The sequence below is a fragment of the Pleurodeles waltl genome, chromosome 1_2, assembly GCF_031143425.1.
Source record: "Pleurodeles waltl isolate 20211129_DDA chromosome 1_2, aPleWal1.hap1.20221129, whole genome shotgun sequence".
Lineage (NCBI taxonomy): Eukaryota > Metazoa > Chordata > Amphibia > Caudata > Salamandridae > Pleurodeles > Pleurodeles waltl.
In genome coordinates, this window is record NC_090437.1 from 119,236,549 (window position 1) to 119,259,094 (window position 22,546).

The 22,546-nt window shown below is 49.2% G+C and overlaps 1 protein-coding gene across 2 annotated transcripts in view; it reads right to left on the reverse strand.

Moving 5' to 3' along the window:
• MRPL1 (mitochondrial ribosomal protein L1) overlaps window positions 1-22,546 on the reverse strand; it is a 772,839-nt gene that overhangs the window by 566,098 nt on the left and 184,195 nt on the right. The gene's annotated exons all lie outside the window — the stretch shown is intronic.

Consider the following 22,546-nt stretch of genomic DNA (forward strand, 5'->3'; position numbering starts at 1 on the left):
AAAAACATCTTCGGCTCTGAGAGATTCTATTATAATATTTTCTGCTTTTATAACCACCTAAGCTGAGCTGTGGCCAGGTTCGGACTCAGGCAGAAAATAGGTCCAGTCACCAAATAGTGGTCCCCATAAACCAATCAGATACCTAAACAAGGAATAGCAAAGCCAATAGGTCTGGTCTATACAAGCTATTGGCTTTGGCAATGTGTATTTGCCACGTTGTACATCAGTGTGGCTGCTGTTCAGCATGGCTAAAAGCTAGTGGCGTGGAGTGGCGTACGGTGGAGTAGGGGAGTAGAGTGTTGGACAACGGTGGGGTGGATCGGATTTGGGTGGTTTTGAGTGGGGTGAATTCGAGTAGGGTGGTGATTAGACTAGACTGGAGGGGAGAGGATTTGAGAAGCCTGGACGGAAATGGGGTGGACGGGATTTAGTGGCTTTGAGTGGGGTAGACTGGAGCGGGGTGGAGTTGAGTGGATCGACTGGGTTGAAGTGGAGTGGATTGGAGTGGGATTGACTGGATTGAACTGGGGTGGGTAGACTTGTTTGGGGTGTATTGTAGTGGATGAGAATGGAGTGGGGTGGATTGGAGTGAAGTGAACTGGGGTAGAGGGAGTGGATTGGGGTGGGTGGGGTGGATTGGACTGTAGTGGAATCGAATTTAGTGGGTTGGAATGGAGTGGGATGGATTAGATTAAGAGAGGTGGGTTGGAATGCAGTGGGATGGATTGGATTGAGTGGGGTGGATTGGATTGAGTAGGGTGGGTTAGATTGAGTAGGGTGGGTTAGATTGAGTAGGGTGGGTTAGATTGAGTAGGGAGGGTTAGATTGAGTAGGGAGGGTTAGATTGAGTAGGGTGGGTTAGATTGGGGTGGATTGGATTGGGGTGAATCGGAGTGAGGTGAATTAGTGTGGGGTGGACTGGAGTTGGGTGGGGTGGATTGGAGTGGGGTGTGGTAGGGTGGAGAGGCTTTTTTAAGTGGGGTGGATTGGAGTGGACTAGACTGGATTTGAGTAGGGTGGATTGTGGTAGATTGGACTGGGTTGGGGTGGACAGGAGTGGGTTGAATTGGATTGGAGAGGGGCAGTGGTTCCCAACCTGTGGTCTGGAGACCCCTGGCGGTCCCTGAAGCCTTCTCAGGTGGTCTGTGACTGCTTAGAAAATTAAATACAATTAACAAATTAGGTCCCTAGCATTCAGTATTTACTCAGTGGAGGGTCCCCATATTCCAATAATGATTCAGTGGGGGTCCCTGGGTTCCACGAATAATAATAAAGGGGGGGTCCACAAAAGCCAAAAGGTTGGGAACCACTGGAGGGGGGGTAAAGGAGTGGGTGGACTGGAATGGGGTGGATTGGAACGAAAGGGATTAACTGTATTAGACTGAGTGGGGTGAAGTGGACTGGTGTGGACTGGGGAGGGGTGGATTAAAGTGGTTTCGATTGGGGTGGTTTAGACAGGAGTGGAGTGGATTAAGGTAGACTGTATAGGATGGAGGAGGGTGGGTTAGGTGAAATGGACTGGACTGGACTGGAGAGGAGTGACTGAACTGGGGTGGTGTGGATTCGACTGAGAAAAAAGGGTGGACTGGAGTAGAGTGGGGTGGTTTGGAGTAGGGTGGGGTGGACTGGTGCAGAGTGGGGTGGACTGAAGTAGAGTGGGTAGGACTAGATCATAGTGGGGTGAGGTGGACTGGAATGTGGTGGAGTGGATGGAGTAGAGCTGATTGGAATGGGGCTGAATGAAATGGGGTGGACTGGATGTGATGGAGTGGGTTGTACTGGGTTGGGGTGTGGTAAGGTGGATTGTGGTGAGGTGGAATGCACTGAGGTGGGGTGGGGTGGAATGCATTGGGATGGGGTGGATTGGATTGGTGTGGGGTGAGAGAGTGGGGTGGATTGGATTTGAGTTGGGTGGGTTGGATTTAACTGAGGTGGCTTGGACTGGAGTGGGATAAATTGGATTGTGAGTGGGATTGGTGTGGTGTGTGCTGGATCAAGAGTGTGGGATGGACTGGAGCGAGTTGGATTAAGATGAACTGATTGAACTGGGGTGGATTAAGGTAGATTGGATTGGGATAGGATGGACTAGGGTGAAGTGGGTGGATTGGGTCTGATTGGACTGGGGTGGGCTGGAGTGGGTAGGGTCTGACTGGAATGGGTTGGATTGAAATGTGTTGAATTGGAGTGGGTTGGATTGGATCAGGGTGGGATGGGTTGGATTGGAATGTGGTGGTTTGGCGTGGGATGGGTTGGACTAGAGGGGGTGGTTTCGACTGGAGTATGGTGGGTTGGACTGTAGTGGGGTGGGTTGGATTGTGGTGGAGTGGGGTAGATTGGATTGGTCTGGATTGCTGTGGATTGGTGTGGGGTAGATTGTAGAGGATTGGAGTGGGGCGAACTGGGGTGGGGCTGATTCTTTTCGGGTGAGGCTGATTGGATTGGAGCAAGGCAGTCAGGAGTGAGGGGGACTGGAGTACAGTAAATTGTTTTGGATTGGAGTGGGGCAGATAGTTTAGGATTGGAGTGGGAACATTCGGCTCGGGACGCGGCCACGATCCGCGGCAAGAAGACGTGCCGCGCCCCTGCCATTCTATATTTTCATCGAGGCCCCAAATTGGGCATGGGGCCTCAACCAGTTACGGGCGCAGCGAACCCCTGCAAGTTCTTGCCTCCCTCCACACACAACTCACCCCCACTTAGTTTATGCTTCTTTTTTCTTTCTTCTTTTCTGCTTTCCTCGTTTCTCCCTGTATTTATGCCCTTCTGTAGTTGCCATGACCATCTCTCTTTCCCAGCATGCCTTCCTTCTCACTGCATGCAATTGGAACCTTATTTAACATGGTGACTTTTCTATAGGTTTCTATGCTATGTTCCCAAACCAATGTGATGTCTTACTTCCTGTTCTTTGGGTAAATAAGGTGTGTGATTCCAGTTCTCTTTGCGCTGCAACACTTCCTTTGGGTGGTGATCTTTGCTCCTGTTTCTTCTGTGTCAGTTTTATTTTTTCATAGCCTGTTCCAGCTTTTTTCATTGTCATTTTGTCTTTTGTTCAGATTAACTTTTTTACTTTTTGTTTTTGTTCCAGGATTTCCTGCTTTGAGGTTTTTTCCCTTTTTGGGTTTTTTCCCTCTGGGACTCCTTCAGGAGGGCACGGACTGCCTTTGACACACTAGCCCCCCCTCAGAAACCACACTAACCTGCAACATCAAGAACGCCCCATGGTTCAACTCCGAACTCCAAGACTCCAAGAACCCTCTACAACCAACTTCTCCACCCTCAAAGCCACCATTCGCACCCATCACCAACTCATACGCACCGCCAAAAGATATCACTACAAGACACGCCTTGACAACAACTCTCAAAACAGCAAAGAACTCTTCACCATCATTAATGAACTAGCCAAACCCAAATCCAGCAACATAGACCCCACCACAAAATCCTGGACATCCACAACAGCTTCATACGACACACACCCACCAAACACACCCCTCACTCACCCAACTCAAACCCCACTCATGATCCCCCCCACCACACTCACCACCTGGGCCCCCAACACACAAGAAGAAACCGAAAAACCATGAACTCCATCAACTCCGGATCCCCCTCCGACCCCTGTCTACATCGCATCTACAACAAAGTCAGCCCAACCATCGCCCCCATACTCCACAACATAATCAACTCCTCCTTCGACTCCGCCACCTACCCAGACTCCTGGAAGCACGCAGAAATCACTGCTCTCCTAAAAAAAAAAATCAAAGCCGACCCGGAGATCCTCTCCAACTATCGCCCCATCTCCCTCCTCCCTTTCCCCGCCAAGGTCGCCGAGAAACTAGTCAACACCCGCCTATCTCACTTCCTCGAAGAAAACAACACTCTTGACCCCTTACAATCCGGGTTCCACAAGAACCACAGCACAGAAACCGCCCTCATCGAATGCACTGACGACATTAGGACCAAAGCTGACAAAGGCGAGACCGTCACACTCATCCTCCCAGACCTCTCCGCAGCCTTTGACACTGTCTGCCACCACACACTCCGCACACGAATCCACAACATAGGAAATCGCAACAAAGCCTTAGACTGGCTCACCTCCTTCCTCACTGACCGAACCCAGAGAGTCCGCCTCCCACCATTCCACTCCACCAATACCAAGATCATCTGCGGAGTCCCCCAAGGGTCCTCCCTCAGCCCCACTGTGAGAAAGTAGCCTCTTTCAAGCCTTGTTACCCCCACTTTTGGCCGTTTGTGAGTATATGTCAGGGTGTTTTCACTGTCTCACTGGGATCCTGCTAGCAAGGGCCCAGTGCTCATAGTGAAAACCCTAGGTTTCAGTATGTTTGTTATGTGTCACTGGGACCCTGCTAGCAGGGACCCCAGTGCTCATAAGTTTGTGGCCTATATGTATGTGTTCCCCGTGTGATGCCTAACTGTCTCACTGAGGCTCTGCTAACCAGAACCTCAGTGGTTATGCTCTCTCCGCTTTCTAAATTGTCAGTAACAGGCTAGTGACCAATTTTACCAATTCACATTGGCATACTGGAACACCCTTCTAATTCCCTAGTATATGCTACTGAGGTACCCAGAGTATTGGGGTTCCAGGAGATCCCTATGGGCTGCAGCCTTTCTTTTGCCACCCATAGGGAGCTCTGACAATTCTTACACAGGCCTGCCCACATTATTTCACAGCCATTTAACACTGCACATAAGTAACTTATAAGTCACCTATATGTCTAACCTTCACTTGCTGAAGGGTGGGTGCAAAGTTACTTAGTGTGTGGGCACCCTGGCACTAGCCAAGGGGCCTCCACATCGTTCAAGGCAAATTCCCCGGACTTTGTGAGTGCAGGGACACCATTACATGCGTGCACTATCCATAGGTCACTACCTATGTATGGCGTCACAATGGTAAGTCCGAACATGGCCATGTAACATGATTCCCCTGGGTCTCTAGCACAGAACCCGGGTACTGCCAAACTGCCTTTCCCAGGGTTTCACTGCAGCTGCTGCTGCTGCTGCCGCCAACCCCTCAGACAGGTTTCTGCCTTCCTGGGGTCCAGCCAGGCCTGGCCCAGGAAGGCAGAACACCGGTTCAGGGATCACCCAGCCCTGCTCTGGCACGAAACTGGACAAAGGAAAGGGGAGTGACCACTCCCCTGGCCTGCACCTCCCAGGGGAGGTGCCCAGAGCTCCTCCAGCGTGCCCCAGACCTCTGCCATCTTGGATTCAGAGGTGTGCTGGCACACTGGACTGCTCTGAGTGGCCAGGGCCAGCAGGTGACGTCAGAGACTCCTTCTAATAGGCTCTTACCTGTGTTACTAGTGGGTACCAGCGGTACTTACACCTTGTGCCAGGTCCAGTTATCCCTTATTAGTGTAGAAGAGGTGTTTCTAGCAGGTTAGGCTGATAGAAGGTAGCTATGGCAAAGCAGCTTAGGCTGAACTAAGAGACATGCAAAGCTCCTACTATACCACTGGTGTCATATGCACAATATCATAAGAAAACACAATACACTGATATACTAAAAATAAAGGTACTTTATTTTTATGACAATATGCCAAAAGTATCTCAGTGAGTACCCTCAGTATGAGGATGCCAAATATACACAAAATATATGTACACAATACCAAAATTATGCAGTAATAGCAAAAAGAAGTAATGCAAGCAGTGTAAAGTTACAATCGATTGCAATAGGAGCACATAGGTATATGGGCAACACAAACCATATACTCCAAAAGTGGAATGCCAACCACAAATGGACCCCAAACCTATGTGAGCTTGTAGAGGGTCGCTGGGACTGTAATAAAACAGTGAGGGTTAGAAAAATAGCCCACCCCAAGACCCTGTAAGGTAGGTGTAAAGTGCACCTACAACCCCCAGAGAGCACAGAAGTCGTGATAAGGGGATTCTGCAAGGAAAACCAACACCAGCAATGCAACAACAGTGGATTTCCGGACCTGAGTACCTGTAAGACAAGGGGACCAAGTCCAAGAGTCGTGACAGTGTTGAGAGTGGGCAGGAGCCCCGGAAATGCCAGCTGAGGGTGCAAGGAAGCTGCCACCGGATGGAAGAAGCTTGGTGTTTTGCAAGAACGAAGAGGACGAGGAACTTCCCCTTTGGAGGATGGATGTCCCACGTAGTGAAGAAGCTTCCCACGCAGAAAGACCGCAAACAAGCCTTGCTAGCTGCAAGGGTCCCGGTTAGGGTTTTTGGATGCTGCTGTGGCCCAGGAGGGACCAGGATGTCACCACTTGGATGAGGAGACAGAGGGAGCGCCCAGCAAGTCAGGGAGCCCTCACAGAAGCAGGCAGCACCGCAGAAGTACCGGATCAGGCACTTAGAAGAGGAGTGAACCGGAGTCCGCTCGAAGTCAGAAAAGGGAGTCCGACAACACTGGAGGACAACTCAGAAGGTTGTGCACTGCAGTTTAGAGTGTCGGGGACCCAAGCTTGGCTGTGCACAAAGGAAATCCTGGAAGAGTGCACAGGAGCCGGAGCAGCTGCAAATCACGCGGTACCCAGCGATGCAGTCTAGCGTGGGGAGGCAAGGACTTACCTCCACCAAACTTGGACTGAAGAGTCACTGGAATGTGGGAGTCACTTGGACAGAGTTGCTGAGTTCCAGGGACCATGCTCGTCGTGCTGAGAGGGGACCCAGAGGACCGGTGATGCAGTCTTTTGTTGCCTGCGTTTGCAGGGGGAAGATTCCGTCGACCCACAGGAAATTTCTTCAGAGCTCCTGGTGCAAGAAGGAGGCAGGCTACCCCCAGAGCATGCACCACCAGGAAACAGTCAAGAAAGCCGGCAGGATGAAGCGATACAAGGTTGCAGTAGTCTTTGCTACTTTGTTGTTTTGCAGGCGTTCTGAGCAGTCAGCGGTCGATCCTTTGGCAGAAGGTGAAGAGGGAGATGCAGAGGAACTCTGGTGAGCTCTTGCATTCGTTATCTGAAGAATTCCCCAAAGCAGAGACCCTAAATAGCCAGAAAAGGAGGTTTGGCTGCCTAGGAAGGAGGATAGGCTAGTAAGAAAGGAAAGAGCCTATCAGAAGGAGTCTCTGACGTCACCTGCTGGCACTGGCCACTCAGAGTAGTCCAGTGTGCCAGCAACACCTCGGTTTCCAAGATGGCAGAGGTCTGGGGCACACTGGAGGAGCTCTGGGCACCTCCCCTGGGAGATGCAGGTCAGGGGAGTGGTCACTCCCCTTTCCTTTGTCCAGTTTTGCGCCAGAGCAGGGCTGAGGGATCCCTGAACCGGTGTAGACTGGCTTATGCAGAGATGGGCAGCATCTGTGCCCATCAAAGCATTTCCAGAGGCTGGGGGAGGCTACTCCTCCCTAGCCTTCACACCTATTTCCAAAGGGAGAGGGTGTAACACCCTCTCTCAGAGGAAATCCTTTGTTCTGCCTTCCTGGGTCAGGGCTGCATGGACCCCAGGAGGGCAGAAACCTTTCTGAGGGGTTGGCAGCAGCAGCAGCTGCAGTGGAGACCCCGGAAAGGCAGTTTGGCAGTACCCGGGTTCTGTGCTAGATACCCAGGGGATCATGGAATTGTCTCCATGATCTTAGACATGTTACATGGCCATGTTCGGAGTTACCATTGTGACACTATACATAGGTAGTGACCTATGTATAGTGAACGCGTGTAATGGTGTCCCCGCACTCACAAAGTCTGGGGAATTTGCCCTGAACAATGTGGGGGCACCTTGGCTAGTGCCAGGGTGCCCACACACTAAGTAACTTTGCACCCAACCTTCACCAGGTGAAGGTTAGACCTATAGGTGACTTATAAGTTACTCATGTGCAGTGGTAAATGGCTGTGAAATAACGTGGACGTTATTTCACTCAGGCTGCACTGGCAGGCCTGTGTAAGAATTGTCAGAGCTCCCCTATGGGTGGCAAAAGAAATGCTGCAGCCCATAGAGATCTCCTGGAACCCCAATACCCTGGATACCTCAGTACCATATACTAGGGAATTAGAAGGGTGTTCCAGTATGCCAATGTGAATTGGTGAAATTGGTCACTAGCCTGTTAGTGACAATTTGGAAAGCAGAGAGAGCATAACCACTGAGGTTCTGGTTAGCAGAGCCTCAGTGAGACAGTTAGTCATCACACAGGGAACACATACAGGGCACATACTTATGAGCACTGGGGCCCTGCCTGGCAGGGTCCCGGTGACACATAGACTAAAACAACATATATACAGTGAGATATGGGGGTAACATGCCAGGCAAGATGGTAGTTTCCTACACCACCGCCCTAGGCCCCGCAAACCACGTACGCAACCTCGGCATCATCCTGGACCCCTCCCTCTCCATGACACAGCAAATTAATGCTCTAACCGCCTCCTGCTTCCACACACTCCGCACTCTAAAAAAAAATCCTTCAAATGGATTCCCCAAGAGACCAGGAAGACAGTCCCCCATACACTCATCAGCAGCAGACTAGACTACGGTAACGCCGTCTACGCCGGCACCACACTCAAACTCAAACTCCAGAGAATCCAGAACACTGCTGCACGCCTCGTCCTTGGCCTCCCTGCCACGAACGAATCTCACCACACCTCAAAACCCTTCACTGGCTCCCCATAAACAAGAGAATCACATTCAAGATCCTCATCCACGCACACAAATCCCTCCACAACACCGGCTCAACCTACCTCAACGGAAGAGTGAACTTCCACACTCCCACCCGCAACCTCCGATCAGCCAACCTCGCCCTAGCCACAGTCCCCCGCATCCAACGCACCACCACAGGAGGCAGGTCCTTCTCCTACCTCGCCCCCAAAACCTGGAACTCCCTCCCCACCAACCTTCGCAAAACCAAAGACCTCCTGCTCTTCAGATAGAACCTCAAGACATGGTTGTTCGAACAGTGACCCTCCTGCCCCCCCTTGACCACCTCCAAGTGCCTTGAGACCCTAACGGATGAGTAGCGCGCTTTATACATTTTTTTGATTGATTGATTGATTTATTGGCGTTCTCTCCATCTGCAGCACCGTGGGTACAAGAAAGGGTTGCACCTACTTGGCTCAAGGCAGAACTTATAGGAACCAATACCTCGCCGCATTTCTAGTGGGCCACAGACAGACGAGTAGTTCGTGACAGCAGATTGTTTTGGATTGGAAAGTAGCAGATTGTTGTAGATTGGAGTGGGACAGACTGTTTTGGATTGGAGTGGGTGTAGATTGGTTTGGGGCAGATTATTTGGGATTGGAGTCTTCTATGAGTGCAGCATGGGCCTCTGATCCCGCTCAGCAGGCTGCTGGTGCTCTATCATTCATTGTTTCACCTGGGTGCACACAAGTATTTCGCTTTGCATCCTTCTTCAAGGGCCTGGAGACATCCTGAGAAGGAGCTTTATGATGCATTCTCCCTCCAGCCACTACGCTATATGCAAGATGCTGCAGTCTCAGGCCACTGGAGACTTCCCCATCTTAATTACAAAATTGCAGGCTGAGAAATATTGATCACCTACCTTGGTTGGTGCCTCCATTTGATTTTGATAGTCCTGATGATGACCCTTACTTAAGTGATTTTATGGGGTAGAATCATCAATAATTTGGTATAATGAACTGGTTCTAGAGGAAATCTAACCAATAGGACTCCAACATTTTCTTTATTGAGAGTATTGTTTGTTTGGGTCCTATTTGTTGATACCAGACACTTCTATACATTTGGGTTTTATGTAACACTTGCACACTTTTGTCTCAATCACTTGCATTGCGCCACAACACTCTTGGGAGCACCTACCCATGTATAATATTACTGATATGTGATAGAAGTAATGTGAATTTAGGTCAAAATAGTCTTGAATAACTAAGACATTGTGGTTTATCAATACTCTACCGATTGGAGGGGTATTTGAAATTAGTACAATGGAAGTCTAGGCTTATACTTCCCCCTTCAGGACCATGCTTTGTTGGACTGGAGTCGGGCAGATTATTATGGACTGGAGAGGGACATGCTCTTTTAGACTGGAGTGGGGCAGATGGCTTTGGATTGAAGTGGGACAGACTGTTTTGCAATGGAGTAGGACAGATTATTTGGGATTGGAGTGCGGGAGATTGATGTGGGGCGTACTGGGGTGAGATGGACTTGACTGGAGTGGGGTGGATTGGACTGGAGTGGGCCAGACTGTTTCGAATTGAAGTGGGCCAGACTGGAGTAGGGCAGATTGTTTTAGATTAGAGTGGGGTAGATTGTTTTGGACTGGAGTGGGTCAGATTGTTTTGGACTGGAGTGGGGCAGATTTGAGTGGGACAGATTAGTTTGTATTCAAGTGGTTCAAATTGTTCTGGATTGAGTGGGGCAGGTTGGATTGGGGCAAATTGTTTTGGACTGGAGCGGGCAGATTGTTTTGGATTGCAGTGGGGTGGATTGTTCTGGTTTGTACTCAAACAGATTGTAGTGGGGAAGATTGCTTTGGACTGGAGTGGGGCAGATTGCTTTGGACTGGAGTGGGGCAGATTGCCGTGGGGCGGATTGGGGTGAGATGGACTTGATTGGAGTGGGGTGGATTGGACTGGTGTGGAGTGGGGGAATTGGAGTGGGGCAGATTGTTTCAGATTGGAGTGGCCAGACTGGAGTGGGGCAGATTGCTTTGAATTGGAGTGGGTCAGATTGTTTTGGACTTGATTGGGGCACATTTGAGTGGGACAGATTATTTTGTATAGGAGTGGTTCAAATTGTTTTGGACTGAGTGGGGCAGGTTAGATTGGGGCAAATTGTTTTGGATTGGAGTGGGCAGATTGTTTTAGATCGAAGTGGGCCGACTTTTTGGACTGGAGTGGGGCAGTGTATTTTGATTTGGAGTGGGGCAGACTGGAATGGGGTATATTGTTTTGGACTGGAGTGGGGAAGATTGTTTTGGATTGTAGTGGGGCAGATTGCTTTGGACTGGAGTGGGGCAGATTGCTTTGGACTGGAGTAGTACAGATTATTTTCAATTGGAGTGGGGGTGATTGATGTGGGGCGGATTGGGGTGAGATGGACTAGGCTGGAGTGGGGTGAATTGGACTGGAGTGGGGGAACTGGAGTGGAGCAGATTGTTTCAGATTGGAGTGGGACAGAGTGTTTCAGATTGGGGTGGCCAGACTGCAGTGGGGCAGATTGCTTTGAATTGGAGTGGGGCAGATTGTTTTTGACTGGAGTGGGGCAGATTTGAGTGGGACAGACTATTTTGTATTGGAGTGCTTCAAATTGTTTTGGACTGAGTGGGGCAGGTTGGACTGGGGCAAGTTGTTTTGGATTGGAGTGGGCAGATTGTTTTGGATTGAAGTGGGGCCGATTGTTTTGGACTGGAGTAGAGCAGTGTATTTTGACTTGGAGTGGGTCAGACTTGAATGGGGTATATTGTTTTGAACTGGAGTGGGGCAGATGGTTTTGGATTGGAGTGGGGCACATGGTTTTGGATTGGAGTGGGGCAGATGGCTTTGGATTGGAGTGGGGCAGATGGCTTTGGATTGGAGTGGGGCAGATGGCCTTGGATTGGAGTGGGGCAGATGGCCTTGGATTGGAGTGGGGCAGATGGCCTTGGATTGGAGTGGGGCAGATGGCCTTGGATTGGAGTGGGGCAGATGGCCTTGGATTGGAGTGGGGCAGATGGCCTTGGATTGGAGTGGGGCAGATGGCCTTGGATTGGAGTGGGGCAGATGGCCTTGGATTGGAGTGGGGCAGATGGCCTTGGATTGGAGTGGGGCAGATGGCCTTGGATTGGAGTGGGGCAGATGGCCTTGGATTGGAGTGGGGCAGATGGCCTTGGATTGGAGTGGGGCAGATGGCCTTGGATTGGAGTGGGGCAGATGGCCTTGGATTGGGGCAGATGGCCTTGGACGGGAATGGGGCAGATGGCCTTGGACGGGAATGGGGCAGATGGCCTTGGACGGGAATGGGGCAGATGGCTTTGGACGGGAATGGGGCAGATGGCTTTGGACGGGAATGGGGCAGATGGCTTTGGACGGGAATGGGGCAGATGGCTTTGGACGGGAATGGGGCAGATGGCTTTGGACGGGAATGGGGCAGATGGCTTTGGACGGGAATGGGGCAGATGGCTTTGGACGGGAATGGGGCAGATGGCTTTGGACGGGAATGGGGCAGATGGCTTTGGACGGGAATGGGGCAGATGGCTTTGGACGGGAATGGGGCAGATGGCTTTGGACTGGAATGGGGCAGATGGCTTTGGACTGGAATGGGGCAGATGGCTTTGGACTGGAATGAGGCAGATGGCTTTGGACTGGAATGGGGCAGATGGCTTTGGATTGGAATGGGGCAGATGGCTTTGGATTGGAAAGGGGCAGATGGCTTTGGAATGAAGTGGAATAGATGGCTTTGGATTGAAGTGGGAAAGGCTGTTTTGGAATGGAGTAGGGCAGATTGTTTTGGAATGGAGTAGGGCAAATTGTTTTGGAATGGATTGGGACAGAATGGAGTGGGGCAGATTGTAGTAAGGTGTACTGGAATGGAGTGAGGTGGATTGGACTGGAGTGGGATAGATTATTTTGGAGGGGGCAGAGTGGAGTGGCGCTGTTTGTTTTGGACTGGAGTGGGGCTGTGTATTTAAGTGGGGCAGATGGTTTTGGATTGGAGTGAGGATGATGGTTTTGGACTGGAGTAGAGCAGATAGTTTTAGACTGGTGTGAAATAGATTGTTTTGGATTGGAGTAGGATCGATTATTTTGGATTGGTTTGGGGCACATTGGAGTGGGGTGGATCGTGGCAAGGTGAACTGGATTAGAATGAGGCGGCCTGGAATGAAGTGGGGTGGATTGGACTGCAGTGGGACAGATTGTTTTGGAGGGGGCAGAGTGGAGTGGTGCTGTTTGTTTTGGATTGGAGTGGGGCTGATTGTTTTAGACAGGAGTGGGCCTGACTGTTTTGGACTGTAGTGGTGGCAGTGTATTTTGTATTGAAGTGGGGCAGATGGTTTCGGATTGAGTGAGGAAGATGGTTTTGGACTGGAGCGGAGCAGATAGTTTTAGACTGGTGTGAAATAGATTGTTTTGGATTGCAGTAGGACAGATTATTTTGGACTGGGGTGGGGCAGATTGGAGTGGGGTGGATCGTGGCAAGGTGAACTGGATTGTAGTGGGGTGGATTTAAGTGGGGCAGATTGAAGTGGGGCAGATTATACATGAGTGGGGGGATTGGAGTGGGGCAGATTGTTTTGGATTGGAGTGAGGCATATTGTTTTAGATTGGAGTAGGACAGACTGGTTTGCACTGGAGTGGTGCAGATTGTTTTGGATTGCTATATTGCAGTAAGGCATATTTTTTTGGGGATTGGAGAGGCAGACTGGAGTGGCTGGGTTGGGAGTACTGAAACGTGGTGGAATGGACTGGAGTGATGCAAATTGTTCTGCAGTGAGGCAGATTGTTTTGGAATGGAGTGAGGCAGATGGCTTTGGACTGGAGTGGGGCAGACGGCTTTGGACTGGAGTGGGGCAGACGGCTTTGGACTGGAGTGGGGCAGGTTGGATTTGGGCAAGTTATTTTGTATTGGAGTGGGGCACATTGTTTTGGCTTGGAGTGGGCGGATTGTTTTGGATTGGAGCGGGGTAGATTGGAGCGGGGCAGATTGTTTTGAATTGCAATAGGGCACATTGCTTTGGACTGGAGCGAGGCAGATTGGAGTGGGGTAGATTATTTTGGATTGGACTGGGGCAGATTGTCTTGGATTGCTATACTGCAGAGGGGCAGTTTTTTTGGCTTGGGGTGGGACAGATTGTTTTGGATTGGAGTGGGACAGATTGGAGTGGAGTGGTTTGAGAGGATTGGAGTGAGGTAGACTGAAGTAAATTGGTGTGAGTGGTGTGGATTTCAATGGGCGGATTCAGGTAGGGTGGACTGGAGTTACTGAACGATTATGTCTTGAAGTATAATTTTGAAAATTACACATAAGAAACAATGTTGTTTTGTAATATTTAGAACAAAACAATAGTCATCTTTTTAAAAACAGCACCCACAAGCAAAAACAATACATAAGTGCAAAGTGAGAAAAGAAGTCTTGGCAAAATTTAAAAATAAGTAAACTATAAAAAATATAACTTCACAATTTAGTTTATCCCGCTGAGCATGTTTTTGCTAGTCACGCTCCTTCTGTTTGCAGGACACTAGAAGTTTAAAGAAGAAAATAGTCCCTCAATTACGTATGGAGCAACAGAAGGTACTGATTAAGTTGAATCAATCAGCGCTTGGTCCCTGCTCCACAGAAGGGAAGGGAAATTATGATATCGGCTCCAGTGACAAACTACAAGGATGTAAAGAAGAGTGGCACGCAAGTCACAAAAATGGCAAGCCACAGATGGGCCTCAAGCCTTTTTCTAATTACAACAGTGTCTCGTTAGAGCATGCTACTACAGGCTCTACCCTAAAAAGTGGCCCACATTTGAAAATAGGGAAGTTCTGAACTTGTAAAGACATGTTGTATCGATGTTCTTCGAAGCATGGGACACTGAATGCATTTGTGCTTGCTACAGGCGATGTTTGTGGTAACATAAGGAAAATCAACTATAAAACACTCCCACTAGACCATAAAATAGGCCCACACATTGTCTTATCAGATCAGCCCTGTGGGCACTGCCTGATTGTCCTACTGGCCAGTCCGACCCTGGCTGTGGCTGCATATTTGGGTGACACAGATGAGGCAATGCTATTGGAAGGGCCTTTGTTTTACATTACAGGACTAGCTGCAACATGATTTTTTCACATCGAATATGGAGTTTTATTTTCACGTCGAATATGGAGTTTTAATGTCTGTGATGAACACCATATCCCCCTGCTTGTAGGGTTGGTTAATGTGCGCCCCTCCAATGGCTGGCCTTGGCATTGGTTTCGCAAAGCTTTCCCTGCTCTGCCTTCTCATCCATGGATTCAAGTCTCCACTGGCAGCTGGCGGGGATGGTATCCCCCTCTCCCAACGGTCGATTATGGAGAAGGTCCAGAGGGGCACATTCCATAGTGCTGTGCAAAGTGTTGGTACGCTATAAGGAACTGTTGTAATCCAGCTTCAAGGTCTTCCCCCAAATTGAAACTGATTTATAGCGTTTTGTTGAGAGTCCGCAAATCGTTCAACTTTTCTATTGGCTTGGTGGGGGTCACTTTTCTGTGCTTTACCCCGACATCCTGGAGGTACCTTTCGAAAGTCTTAGCTTTGGCATGGGGGTCTGTTATCCATCCAGATAACTTCTGGTAACCCAACAAGTGTGCACGTCTCTTCTAATATAGGTTGTAACATTTGAACGCTGTAGATTGGGTCACCTCCACGACCATGTGCTTGGAGTGGTCATCCACAAGGACGACTATGGCTCCCCCTTTGGGGAAGCTTCCAAAGTGCATGCATAGGTGCATCCATAGCTGCTGGGTGATGTCCTTTGTGGCAACCGACACTGGGGCTGCTTGCTTCCCCACCTGTAATTTGGCAGGGTACGCAATTGACAACCATGTCATCAAAAAGCTCATCCATCATCGGGAACCAGACTTTCCTCCTCGGTCATGCTTTCGTCTTGGTTTTGCCTTGGTGACTTTTAGAAATTGGGTTGCTAGTGGACTGGGGAATAAGTCTGGGTAAAACAGCAACCATAATCCTAGTCAGGGTAAGGCACAAGCTAAACCTAAATAATCATCCTCTGGTAGCTTGGCAGAGCAGTCAGGCTTAACTTGGAGGCAATGTGTAAAGTATTTGTGCAACACTTCAAACAATAAAACAATGAAAACACCACACAAAAAGATTCCACACAAGGTTAGAAAAATAGATTTGAATTGAATAAATAAAACAAAACGACAAACGTCCAATATGTAGAACTCGAGATATTGATTTTTAATAGTTTAAAGTTTAAAAAATAAATGTAAAGCTCTAAAAGTGGTTATTTGAACAAAGTGAAAAATTCAGGCTGACTGCAATGGAGCGTGGGCCAGTTACAGGGTCCGAGTTAGGCCCACTGAGCCCAAGTACCTTAATCCAAGGTTGCGGAGCATTTCGTGGATTCAGGTTGAAGATGCATTGGAGAGGAGATGTGCCGGTTCGGAGATGTGGCGAGGTTGCGGTACGAGCTCCCGGTGCGTAGATGTTGAGAATCTTGTCTACAGGGCTTGCGTTGTTAAGACCAGTGTAGTGGATGTGTTGTGCAGTCAAGGCAATGTGTCAGGTCCGATAAGCAGTGAAACTCCAATGTGGAGTTTATCACTGTTGTGGAGGCTGCCGCTGACGGGGATGCACGGACCTTGCGCTGGGGAATGTGGCCCTCAGTGGTGGTTCCAAAAGCGATGTGTTAGTCACAAGTCGCGGGATGCAGCAGCAATGCAAGTCTTTTGCGTTCGGTTCAATCCAGGCAGCAGCAGCAATGCATTGGTCCTGCTTGAGGATGTGCAGTTCTGCCGAAGAGCTGCGTCAGTTCAACTCAGAAATGTGCTGTTCAGTAGAGGATGCACCAGGTTTGCTGGTGAAAACACCTTCGTCCCACTACCATGTGTCAAGGACTGGAGTTGCACTACTTGGCAAGGCAGACTCACCGAAGGGTGGGTCCAGGTGCAGAAGCAGGGTAGATGGAAGTCTTATGTCCCTGAGACTTCACATCAGGAGGTAAGCCAGCTAGCCCTTGGAGTCACTCTGGGTTCAAGTGATGCAGGTCCAGTTCTTCTCACCCAGGCATAGGAGCAGCAGAGCAGCACAACAAAGCAAAGCAGTAGTCTGGCAGAGTGGTAGTCCTACAGCAGCATGGCAGTTCTTTTTTTTTAGCAGAGACTTCACAGGTCAAGAGGTGTAATGAAATGGTGGTTTCAAAGGTTCAATACTTAGACCCAGTTGGCCCTTTAAAGTGGGGAGACTTCAAAGACAGATCTTAGAAGTGCAAAGAGGCCCTGCCCTACCTGCCTTGGCTCCAGACTCACTACTTGGGGTTATGCGGCCCTTTGTGTGGGGCCAGGACATTCTATTCAGATGTGAGCTCCTCCCTCCCAACCTCCCAGGAGGTTCTCTGCTCATGCCCACTGAAATATCTTGGCCGGAAGGAGAAGACGACTCTTAAGCATGTATGTAAGCTTTCAAGGTACACCAAGGAGGGCTTTCTTCATCTGTGCACTCCTGTGTTTTGCCTATCATATATTATTAGTTCGACTGCACCCTTTTGTCTTGTCCCGTTCACCAGGGGCATTAGACTGAACAATAAGTAAGCCCTGAATGGGCACATAATTTTCAGAACTGCGACTTAGTATTATTTTTATGTGTTTTGTTGTTATTTGAGAATGTTTGTGAACTGTTATTGTAGTTGGGGCTTCATTATTGTTAGCATTTAATGATTTATGGCTGTACGTTTCATCTGCACATGACTTTCATCCAAAATCTAGATAAACGTGTTCCAAGAATGAATTACGACCACAGTTATTTATTTATGTGGTCTTTCTCTGAACGTTGAATGTTTAGTCAGTACTGGCACATTATTTGTCGTTTTGATTTCTATTGAGCCCTAGCCTTGCTGACTTTAAATGGGCCCAACCGCTCCTTTGCTGAGAAAGTTCTAAAAGTGGCATTTTCAGAATTGCAATTTAAAATATGACCACCATAATTTGTGATTTAAAATTGTGATTCCATAAAAACCAAACTCGAAAAGTTTATCTCTTCCAGATTGTGAATTACACTTATAATATGTAATAAGGAATTCCCCATGTTATGCTAGAGGAAAGATAAGTGGAAAGATAAGCCTTGCAGCAATGAAAACGACTTTGGGAGCTTTTCACTACCAGGACATGTAAAACTTTAAATATATGTCCTGTCTTTTACATACACTGCATCCTGCCCTCTGGGTTGTCTAGGGCCTACATGGCCTGTCAGGGTGACATATGCATATAAAAGAAAGGTTTGGGCCTGGCAAAAGGGACATTTTAGTAGGTCAACATGGTAGTGTAAAACTGCACGAGCAGGCTCTACAACGGCAGGCCTGAGGCATTGATAAAGGTCTACTCAAGTGGGTGACACAATCTGTGTTGCAGGCACACTAGTAGTATTTCATTTTCAGGTACAGGGCCTAATAAGTAAATGAAATATGCAAGTTAGGGATAGACTAATATTACCATGTTTAGGGGAGAGAGCACAAGCACTTTAAAACTGGACAGCAGTAGTAAAGTGCACAGAGTCCTAATCCCAGCAAAAACTAGGTCAGAAAAGGGGAGGAGGTAGGCAAAAATTTGGGAGGCAGACTACCCTAAGCCTGTCAGATCTAACAATGACCTTGATGAGGCATGCTGATCACGAGGCCCCCAGGCTAAGTGGTGTTACAATCCGGGGCCCTCTCAACAGGAACCCATCAACGGTCTAGCTGAGCTGGTGGCAAACACACCACACCTGGGTGAGAACGGCTGCATCCTGGGCATTCTATCTCTTGGCTCCCTCTAGGAATCAGCTCTGTTGGTAACTCTGAAGGGCCTCTCAGGCTGTGAAGGGCCTTGGCAGCCTCCCTGATGTCCTCCAACGTCATTGTCACTGGGCAGGTACTTTGAATGACCAGGGTGAAAAAGTCCTCACCCTATTCATCTTAAACCTGGCTTCAATCAGTCCCATCGGCGGGTGCCGTGAGAGGAAGTCGGCTGGGTTGTGGGCCGGTGTGACACAGTGAAGTCATACAGCCGGAGCTGGACTGCCCACCTCTCTCTCCTTGGTGGTGGGTTCCTGGATATACCAGCAAATATGGGAATGAGTTTTTAGTGATCCCGGACTACTGTGAAGCGACGTCCACAGAGGTACCGATGGAAATTATGACAACCCTATCAGATGGCCAGGGACTACCTTTTGATCTGGACATACCAGGACTCGGTGGCGGTGAGGGCCCTGCTGTCCTACAATATTGGGTCCCTCGCTTTATGAGCTGTTTCTTGCATGAGGACTTCTCCTAGCCCCACGGGGCTGGCAGCGATGAGTAGTTCTATGCTAAGATGCAAGTCACATTATGCATTCATCACCAGCGCGTATTTGACCCATCGGAAGGCTTCGTTGGTGCACTTGGTCCACTCCAACATGGCGTCCAGCTTTGTGAGGGCTCTCAGAGGTTCGAACAGGGTTTCCGGGAAGCTGCTTACACAGTGACCCCCCCTTCTTCACTATGCAGACTGAATCTCCACCTTAGGCCAATGGAAGCAGACAGAAACTCATAATGTTCCTTTTCACCTAATGCAACTTTTCTTGCAGTTGTGTGTATTTTTGGGCGACATATACTTCTGGCAGAAAATGTGTAGTGGCCTTTCGGTAAGGGAATGGGGTGTTACTTATCACAGTTCATTGTTTCAGCAATACATGGCAAGAGTTTCATCAGTGATGTTTTACTAGTACTACTTGAATGGATAGGAAAAAGACAACACTGAATCCCAATACATAAAAAGCTATTTTGGGGAATGTAATAAGATAGAAACAGGAGCAGTGTGCCAATATACCAGACACCATGCCCCCACCTTCTTCTCCTTCAGAAGACGCAGTTAATGGGCACAAAGTGTAAACTGTTGAACAAGTTAATTATCTTCAGTAACACCTTAACTGGGAGAAAAAATATCTAGCTGCACATGACTTACTTATGAATTTGAATGGTGTCTGATTGGATCTGGAAAATTTTGTAAGCAGTACCCCTGTACGCTGTCAGGTAGTGTTGTGCATCCCCTGGTGGCGGGACCAGACTATCCAGACAGAAGTGTTTGGTAAACGTGTGCAAAGATGCCCACGTTGCTGCCTGACATGTTAAGGACTGGAACTTAGCCAGATTTGCACCTCCTTTGTCTTTGGTGCCTGGAGCGCTACCACAACCAGAGAGTGTTGGGCCATACATTTGAAGGTTTTGAGGGATTGGTCCTGAAGGGGACGCCTGGCCGATGCTCGACTCTCCACAAGTCAAGATCCTGGTTGAGAGGAAGGTCCCGGGATCCGTTGTGTAGTGATGGCACATCGGTGACAGCTTTAGCTCAGGAAGATGAGCATGCAAACCCTCAGGGGATTGCCTCTTGACCAGTACGTATCAGAACTTAATACAGAGAACGACCCATGTGGAGATGGTCTGCTTCTGCACTGCCCAAACTTTCTCCGCACCCACCTAACAGACAGAGTCGATCCTCCGTCCGGAACTCTTTTGTACATTCAAGGTAAAACACCAACGCTCTTCATGGGTCCAGACGTTGGAGTCTCTCCTCTTCCTTAGAAGTACGTGAGGGATGCATAAATAGTAGGAAAGGTAATGGATTGGCCTAAATTAAAGGATGTAACCACTTTTGGCAGAAAGAAGGCCCTAGAGTGAAGCACCACTTTGCCCAAAAAGATGGTATGGTAGGGCAACTTAGATGATAAAGGTTGATCAGGTAACCCCCAAAAAAGAGGAAATACACAACCTTTGAAAGTACCCACAGAAGAACCCTGCTGGGCCAAGGAAAGGATAAACAACAGAACCTCAGAGAGAGTGGCAAAAAGGGGGGTCACAAGACTTGTGCACCATACCACAAATTTCTTCCAACAGCAGAGTATATTCACAAAGAGCCCCCGATCCCACTTGGCCTTTCTTCTTGCAGTACTACATGGCAGTGGTGTTGTCTGTGAAAACCTGCACCATCTTACCCTTGATAGAGGAAAGAAATGCCTTCAATGTTAGCCGGATTGCACAGAGCTCTACCAGGTTGATGTGCAGTCCGGATTTCTCCAGAGGCCAGCTGCCTCTGATCCCCCACCTCTCCTAAATGGCCATCCATCCCAGGAGTGATGCATCAGTCACTACTGTCAGATCTGGATGTTGAAGGGAGAGGGATCTGCCTGTGACCTAACTGTGGTTCGTTAATCATCACTTCGGCTCTTCCGCAGTTCTCTCTGAGATCAGAACCTTGTTGGAGAGATTCCCTTGATGCTTTGCCCACTGAAATTTCAGGTCCCACTGCTGAGCCGGCATATACCATCTGGAATGTGTCACCAGCAGAATGCAGGAGACCATGAGGCCCAGCAGCCTCAGTCATGCTCACCGAAATCCAGGATAAGCCAAGAAGTGCAATGTGTCCAGAACAACTTCCATGAAAGGAAGCGCCTGAAACTCAGGTATGAATTCAACACGTTTATGGTGAACCCCAGCTAATGAAAGAGGTCTGCTGTAGTCTGGAGGTGGGAGAGGACAGCCTGGGGAGAGCCCGCCTTCAACAGCCAGTCATCTAAATAGGGGAAGACTGAAACCCCTGACCTGTGCAGATGAGCTGCGGCCACCATCACCTTGGTGAACATCTGAGGGGCGCTGGTAAGGCCAAAAGGGAGCACATTGAACCGAAAGTGCTTGTGGCGTGCCGTGAACTGTAAGTAACATCTGTAGGCAGCAAGGATGGGAATATGGAAATAAGCGTCTTGCAGGTTCAATGCTACCGTCCCGTCTCCTGGGTCCAAGACAGAAAGACCCTTAGCCAGAGTCAGCATTTTGAACTTATCTATCATGAGGAAGAGATTACAGGGCTGAAAATTTAGGATAGGGCAGAGGCCCTTGTCCTCTCTGGTTACCAAAAAGTAGTGGGAATAGCAACTACAACCTACTTCTGGCATGGGAAACCTCTCTGTGGCTACCTCAGCCAAGAAAGTCTATAATTCCTTGCGGAGAAGGTGGCATGGATGGAGGGGTAGTCTCGAAACGGAATGTGTAGCCCATTCAGATTATCTGCAAAACACAACTTTCTGATGTGATGGATTGCCTGCAGAGTAGGTGATGGCGAATCCTGCCACCAACTGGCCCTAAGTGGGGAAGAGTCAGAGTCAGATTACGAAGGCTTAGAGGCTTCTGCAATTGGGGGGGGGGGGGGGGGGGGGGGGGCGACTGTCCAGACCGCTGGCCACCTGATCTAGCAGGTCGGTGAATCCTGCACCCTTAGCCACGCAGAAGCTGGGCAGCATGCGCAACACAGTGGCTGGCCAGGAATGGACATGGTTGGAGACCCCCTTCTGTAACCACAAAAGGAGAGAAATTAAGACTGGAGAGGATGAGGGGCCGCACAAGGCCCAAAAACCTGGCCCTTGCCCAAGAATACTTGAAGCACTTGATCGCAGAGTATGACTTGTCTCCGAAGAGCTGGATCCCATCTCTGTCAGGGTAGCTTGGACATCCCCTGAGATGCCAGGCGTCCTCCGCCAGGCATGGCACCTCAAGGCCACTGTCAAGGAAACCGCTCTGCCCAGCAAGATGGTTGTGCCCAGTCCGCAATGTAATGTGAACTTTACAGCGTCTCCCTCATCAGCAACAGCCTGAGAAAATCAGGCTCCAGGACATGTGGCAGCACTTGCGCAAACGTTTCCCACAGTGTAAGGGAACATTGACCCAAAAGGCATGCCGAGTTCACGGACTGCAAAGCTTGTGGAAGAAGACATCTTCCCAATTGTGTCCAATCTTTTGGATTCCATATCCCGGGCGTGGAAGGGAATGCGCCCTGAGAGGTACAGACTTGGATAACCAAGTTCTAAGGGGTGGGGGAATTGGATCAGAAAACTTGGGTCCCCTGGGGCTGGGTGATGGCTGAGATCAATTGTCCTGTTCTGGGTTTGGACCAGGTACTGAGTAAGATATCAGTGA